The sequence below is a fragment of the Chaetura pelagica genome, unplaced genomic scaffold (assembly GCF_000747805.2).
Source record: "Chaetura pelagica isolate M959 unplaced genomic scaffold, ChaPel_1.0 scaffold387, whole genome shotgun sequence".
NCBI lineage: Eukaryota > Metazoa > Chordata > Aves > Apodiformes > Apodidae > Chaetura > Chaetura pelagica.
Genome location: NW_009954101.1, coordinates 718,337 through 724,858, shown reverse-complemented (window position 1 = coordinate 724,858; position 6,522 = coordinate 718,337). Strand labels below are relative to the sequence as shown.

Genomic DNA, 6,522 nt, shown 5'->3' with positions numbered 1-6,522 from the left:
GGGAGGCGTTTCCCGGGGGTGGCGCCGGCCGGCTTGCGGCTGGGGGGCTGGCGGGGTAAGCGGGGCAGAGGCGGGAGCGCGATCAGTCGCCGCGGAGATGCCCTTGTGCCCGCCGCTACCGCCTCTCCTGCCTGGCTCTTCCCAGGGTGAGTCGCAAGGCGGTAACTGCTTGGTTTTCCTTAGGCAAATGGATCTGCCTTTTTCTAACCTTGACCGATTGTTGAGAGGGAAATTCGTCCTTATGTTCCTCTCCTGAGCTAATTGCGGGTCTTGAAGTTTGTAAACATGAGCGTTTATGCCAGCATCTGTGCAGCACGGATTTCTAGCTGCTGTAGACAGAAAATTATTTCATTAATAGAACAGCGAAAATAAAGGCTTGAGTCAGCTCCGTGATAAACTGTGAGAGACTCTTAATTCCTGACTCTGCAAGGTCAATGCTGGATCTTCCAAAGGGGCACACACGGCTTGCAGGTGTTGTAAATACCGAAGAGCTGAATCTCCAACAACCATTTTCTGTTAACAAGGCTGTCTGCAGTGACTTACTATTTGACACAGAGTCTGTTAACTTTTGCGTAGCGTTATCCAGCAACGATATTAATCATTAAGTTAACCTCCAAGCTAGTAGCTAGAGGCGTGGTTTTCCCACTGTCTTTGCAAAAGTCAGTCCAGTGACAGCTTTTGGGTTGCATTTATTCAATCTAAGTGTCATCCGGTGACCCATTCTCATGCAAGTAATCTTTGCTTGGCGGCTAAATCCTTTGGCATCAACGTGAGAAAGTCCCGCAGAGTCAGGCCTTTAATCCCAGAACTCATGGAGATTTTGAGGAGTCTGTGGCAGTTTTATGCAGCTGTTACCGTGTTCAGGACTTCCTTTGCCATTTGTTTCAGACCAGAAAAACAAAATGATCTTGCTCTAATTAACTTCTGGGTTGTTTTGCTGTTTGTTGTTTTTTTTTGTTTTTTTTGTTTGTTGGGTTGTTTTTTTTTGTTTGGTTTGGTTCTTTGGTTCGGTTTTTGTCGGTTTTGTTGGGCTTTTTTTGTTGGTAGTTGTTTGTTTTCTTCTTGTTAATGAGACTAATTTTCTCTTTTGTGAGGCAATTTTTGTCTGCTTCAGCAGATCCTTTTCTTCAAGGAGTTACCTTTTACGTGGTTGAAAGCAAAATAGTATAGCTTCGGTAAGATTGGGAAGGTTTGGCACTCTTAAGCTGAAGTTGTTCAGTTGCAAAGGTGTTTCACTGTCTGGGGAATAATTTTATCAAAAAAGGAACCCATTTTAATTAGATAGCTTCCCATAAGGTCAAATACAAGGAGAATATATACTGACTAATCTCTCTAAAGCCAAACAATTCCCTATGCATAAAATCTATGATCTCTGTTCTCCATCACTCTTCACTGGAGAAAATCTCTGGCTTTCATGGAAGTTTTAGTTCAGGAGCAGAATGCCCAGATGAGGTGTCTGTCTAACTGCAAAATGAATTTTTAAAGAGTAAGTAATTCTGTGAAGTATATTTGCAACGTTTGCTTTCCATGTAGTAGTAACCAAATTCTTGAGGCATGGATGAATATTTTGAGGGGAGATGAGTCATGTAGTCACACATGTTACATGTACTCTCAAGTAGTCAACATTATAACTGTATATTGTTACTTAATGGCAAAACCAACCTTATCAACTGAGCTCATGCTACTCGAACCAAAAAATAATTGGGCACTAACATCTATGAGAGTAATTAACAGCTAACATCTCTAGCTACTAGAAGATGAGAGTATTAACCATAATGCCCTCTTAGTGTTTGTAAATAGAGAATCACAGTTATTGGAGTTTAAGACTGAAGACAGAGTTAGACCAAGGAAAAGGAGTTGCGTTAGTTGAATTTTTGAAACAAAAACCGACCAAACAAAACCCACCAAATGAAACAAAACAAACAAAAAAATAAAAGAAAAAAGAAAAGGAGACAGATCAAATTAATGACCTGTGATAAATCCAGACTAGAGCTGTTTGCATGAAAAAGGAAGTAGGTGATTGTGAACTTGCTTGTTCATGTTTTGTGAAGGAAAGGGGAAATTTGTCTTCTTGTTTTGAAAAGCCATACACAAATACACATGAAAGGAGTTTATAGGGTTTACAACAGGGGAGACATAAAATGTTTTAGAATTAAATTGACCTGAGTTAATACATGCCTCCCATCCAGCTTTTTTTTGCAAGAACTGATTGTTACACTACCCCAGAAAAGTTTTATGTGTAGTACCTGGTTGCCATACACTATAGCCAGTGCTGAAAATGAGCAACTGGGTAAATTCTGGAAAATAACATTCAACACTGTTAGAGGCAGCATATGCTAGAGAAAAGCTGAACCATACTAAATTATAAGTTTTCACTACCCTAATTTGATACAGATGCTGTGGTATTTTACCTCCTACAATTAATTTATTAAGGAGGTACATTTTTATCCTTTCCAGTCTCATTCACTCGAGTAAGCTGTGCACACCCAGAGAAGCCTTGCGTGCATGAGTAATTTTCTGAGAATAAGGGCAATTGCTGAAATACTACTCAAATAGGGATTTTTTTTCATGTTTAGGCAGCAATGTGAAGACACCTTTTTCTGTTGGGAATCAATAATTGGTGAGGACATGAAGCTATGGTGCGAATGCATTTGTCCTGGATCAACCTTCAGTGTTAAGTCAGATCTAGATCTGAGTGTTGTGGAGAAAGTCATGTCTGACAAATTATGACAACTTTGCCGTGATGGAGAAACAGAACAATAAGAGGAATAAGCAATGCTTTTTTACTGGTGACCATCTGAGCATTTTATACTCATTGATTCTGTGCATTAGGATTACACTGAGGGGAGTGAGGCATACACAGAGATCATTTTGGCAGTAAGACAGTGTCAGCAGCATGGCATTCGGCTGCTGATCAATAGCATACAGCAGTGATGAACAGTGTTCAAAATCAGAAACAAGCAGCAGAGAGAAAGCCTGGGCCTGAGCCTAACACTGCTCTGTAGGAACATTTCTGGTTTTAGCCTGTCCGCACCGCTCTTTGAGCGAAGAACAGCTTAGACGTGCTTAGAGTCTCTGAAGGTAGAAGTGGACTCTTCTATTCAAGTGCAAGCCTAGCATATGTATGTCTTTCTTTTCTTCATGTGCTGTCTTGTGAGGCAACTAAGCCATTACCTATGGCCATGGAAATAACAGAATGTTCACATTTATACAGTGTTAAGGGATCTTTAATTGCTCATAGTAAATGGTACTTCGGTTTTGGGTCTTGATTGCAACATGCCAAGTATGGTAGCACAGCTCCAAGTGACTGCTTGAGGATTTAAAGGGAAGAGTGCCACCTACTGTGTTATATATGTTGCATGTTCTGCATGCCTTACGGAGTTCTCAAGCTGCTCTTTCACCTATCCTATTTTAGCAGCTGGAAGATGTGAAAGGATTTAAAATTAAATGTTGTATGGGAACTGAGGGAGGTAAAACACCAGAAGTAAAGAGGTGTGTACCTACAACATCAGGGTATTCGGGAAGTCTTAGGAGAGGGTTCATTGAAAGATGGGCATAGAGCATTTGCAGTTTTTCTTGCTTCAGACTTATAAAGGCTGCTACAGTTAATAGTGGGGAAATAGGGAGGGGGTTGATAGTTCTATGGCTCTACCCGCAAAATAATAATATTCTCAGCTTACATACACAAGATGAACGTAAATGAAGCTGCCAGACTTATGTGCTCTGAAATCTAAAGTTTAGCTCCAGCCAAAATAGACTTAAAAAAAAAAAAAAATCAGAAAAGGAAGAAGAAAAAGAGAAAAATCCTGTAATTTGCTGCAAAACCTCTTGAAGTCTTTCCCAGTATAGAACTGTAGTTATTCCTCAGCCAAAAGAAGGGTGTACGATACTCCATGTGCATACAGCGTCATTTTTTTATGAAGGAATTTTTCCCCAAGCCCCAAAGTATTTCTTGAGTAGCTGAAATAGAGATGTAAAATGAAGTAGATAAACCAGCTATTAACAGAACTGCCAGTTGCTGTATCTCTAGAGTGAAGACATATGGTAATTCACTACATTCAGTGGTGACCTTTTCTTCAAAAGTATTGTTAATAATAGGCATTTCTATATAGAGTATTTACACTAGATACTTGAAATTCACATATCATGGACCACCCCATGCCATTTGTTTCAGGGTTTTTTTTTAGCTACCCACAAAACTACAGAGGAACTCTGAACAGAAATACAGTTTCACAACATCCGTACAATGCTGAAATTAAAGAGTTTCTGTGGGCAGATGCACAGTATTGCAGCACATTGTGTGATATGTCAGCACATGTGCTGTCCTCAGTATGGTATAGATTTGGCTCCTTCTCCCTCACCTACCCAGGTAAAGCTGTGCCTTGACTGCAGAGTTACACCCTTTGTGTGTTATGGGGGGGGGGAGGGGGTAGGGTGGAAAGCATTCCTGTGCTTTTATGGTCTCTGTAGCCAGTTGCCTTCAGTGAAAACTTAATGTTTATGAAAGTGGAAGGAAATAAATAATATTTTTATTAAGCCCTTTCATTTTAGTCTAAGTCCATCTAGTGGATAAGGACTATAATATTAGCATTTTTACTGGACGTAATAGTGGACATTTGATTATGCGCTTAAAAAAAAAGATATCCCTAGCCTTCATCAGTTTTGCAATGACCTTGACAGACTCACAGGGACTTCTAGTAATGAAAATGTGTAGAGCATATAATAGATATGGTCAGGTGTTCCAGTTCAGCGGATGGAAAAAGTACTCTTTTTTCTACAGTGGGAAAAAACTGTGTCCAAATATATTCCTGACTACAGCAAACATTATTTCTACTTTCTTATCTCCTCCTGCTCAGCTTCATTCAGATGTTCTATATATTGAGTATTTCTATGTAAGTCTTTGATAGTCAGATGGGAAATTTGCTATGTTGGTTCCTTCTCCATTGTTCATGAACATTTATCTGTTACTTGCACTCGAGGCAGCCGGTCATTGAAATGTTAATGAGAATTTGAATATTTTATAGTTATATATATATATTTAAAAAAAAAAAAATAAAAAATTGCTTTTTTCTTGATGCCTTTCAAAATCTACTTTTTAGTGGTGGATTGAGGTGGATTCTATGCTAATTCTTCCTGCATTCTTGAATTATGGCCTAGCTAGGCACTGTCACTGGGATCTTCATCTATTAATCATGGAAGCTGCTTTCTTATTCGGTTGCCATAGTTTCAGTGCCTCAGATAGTGTTGGGGTGCCTTGGGAAAGGCTTGAGATACACTCGGACTTGCAAGCCTTGCAGTTATTTTGGCAGTAGTAGAGCTCTGAAGGAACAAAGAACAGCATCCAACATTATTCAGAGTTGGATTAAAAGAGGAAACTTCTGGATATGTCTCTCTGGACCTTGTTATGTGAACGCCCAGATGATATTTACTCTCAAGATTTGCTTTTTGTTTTGTCTTGCTTGTAAAATTGTATGCTTCAGAGACTAATGGATACCTTTGCCCATTGCAAGAAGGCCTTTCATTAGTTCTGCTGACAAATGTTTGGGTAAAATAGGGCATTTAGGGTTTCCTAAGCAATCTATGTAATTTGTTTTACATTCTCTTTTAACCTAGCTACATACAGCATGACATCGTGTTTGATACTGAGTTAATGTTTATTGTTACCTTAGATTAATAAAATGACAATAAGTACCCTTTTGTTCAGTGCAGAGCAGCTTGAAATACAAAGTAGAAAAGGGGAAGTAAACTTATTTTCTGACTGAATGACTGCTTCTTCAGTACTGTGTTGGCATTGTTGGTTTGGTTTTTTAAAATAATGTTCCAGTATCTATTCACAAATCCAGCATTTAAACATGCATACTTTCAGAAATGTGGAGGTGTAAGTAGTCAGAGCGTTTTTGGCTAATAAGAAAAATGGTAAATAAATATGTCTAACAGGAAAGTATCTGAAAGACTGACTTGTCAATGTACTGCTGAACTTGTCAGTCATGTGTAGTATTAAATAATGTACAAACATCTTTTACTAACGAAACTAGTCTGATTTTCTTTCTGATTCGGGAAAAAAAATCATTTCTGTGTGAGCAGAAGTAAGCAACATGTTTTAGCAAATATTTAAATCCAATTCCTTTTGCACGTAACATTACAGTGTCTACAAAATTAGGTTGTTTCCCTCCAATTCTAATGGAGCAAGCAATTCCATTCTTGCACACAGAAGCTTGATATGTATCTTCTGCTCAAAAAAACTTCAGCCTTGAATATTAACATCAAACAAATAATCTTGTTAAAAGCTGTGCAGTTTGGATTTTAAATTCAGAATACTTTAAATTAATCTGGAAAATTAGCCACTTTTTTCCTTTCAGATGATTAGCTTGCATTCAAAGATAGTTCTAGAGCTTCAGCTTGGAACTTTACTACCCAATCTTGCCAATTTTTCAAGCAGGATTGACAAGTAGATTCAGAACACATGCATGTTACTTGTAATCCACCCTCAGGAACCCTACCCATGGAACAATCTTAAGTCCA

The 6,522-nt window shown here is 38.7% G+C and overlaps 1 protein-coding gene across 1 annotated transcript in view; it reads left to right on the top strand.

Moving 5' to 3' along the window:
* Window positions 1-6,522, top strand: part of SEMA6A (sema domain, transmembrane domain (TM), and cytoplasmic domain, (semaphorin) 6A) — a 117,006-nt gene that overhangs the window by 1,817 nt on the left and 108,667 nt on the right. The gene's annotated exons all lie outside the window — the stretch shown is intronic.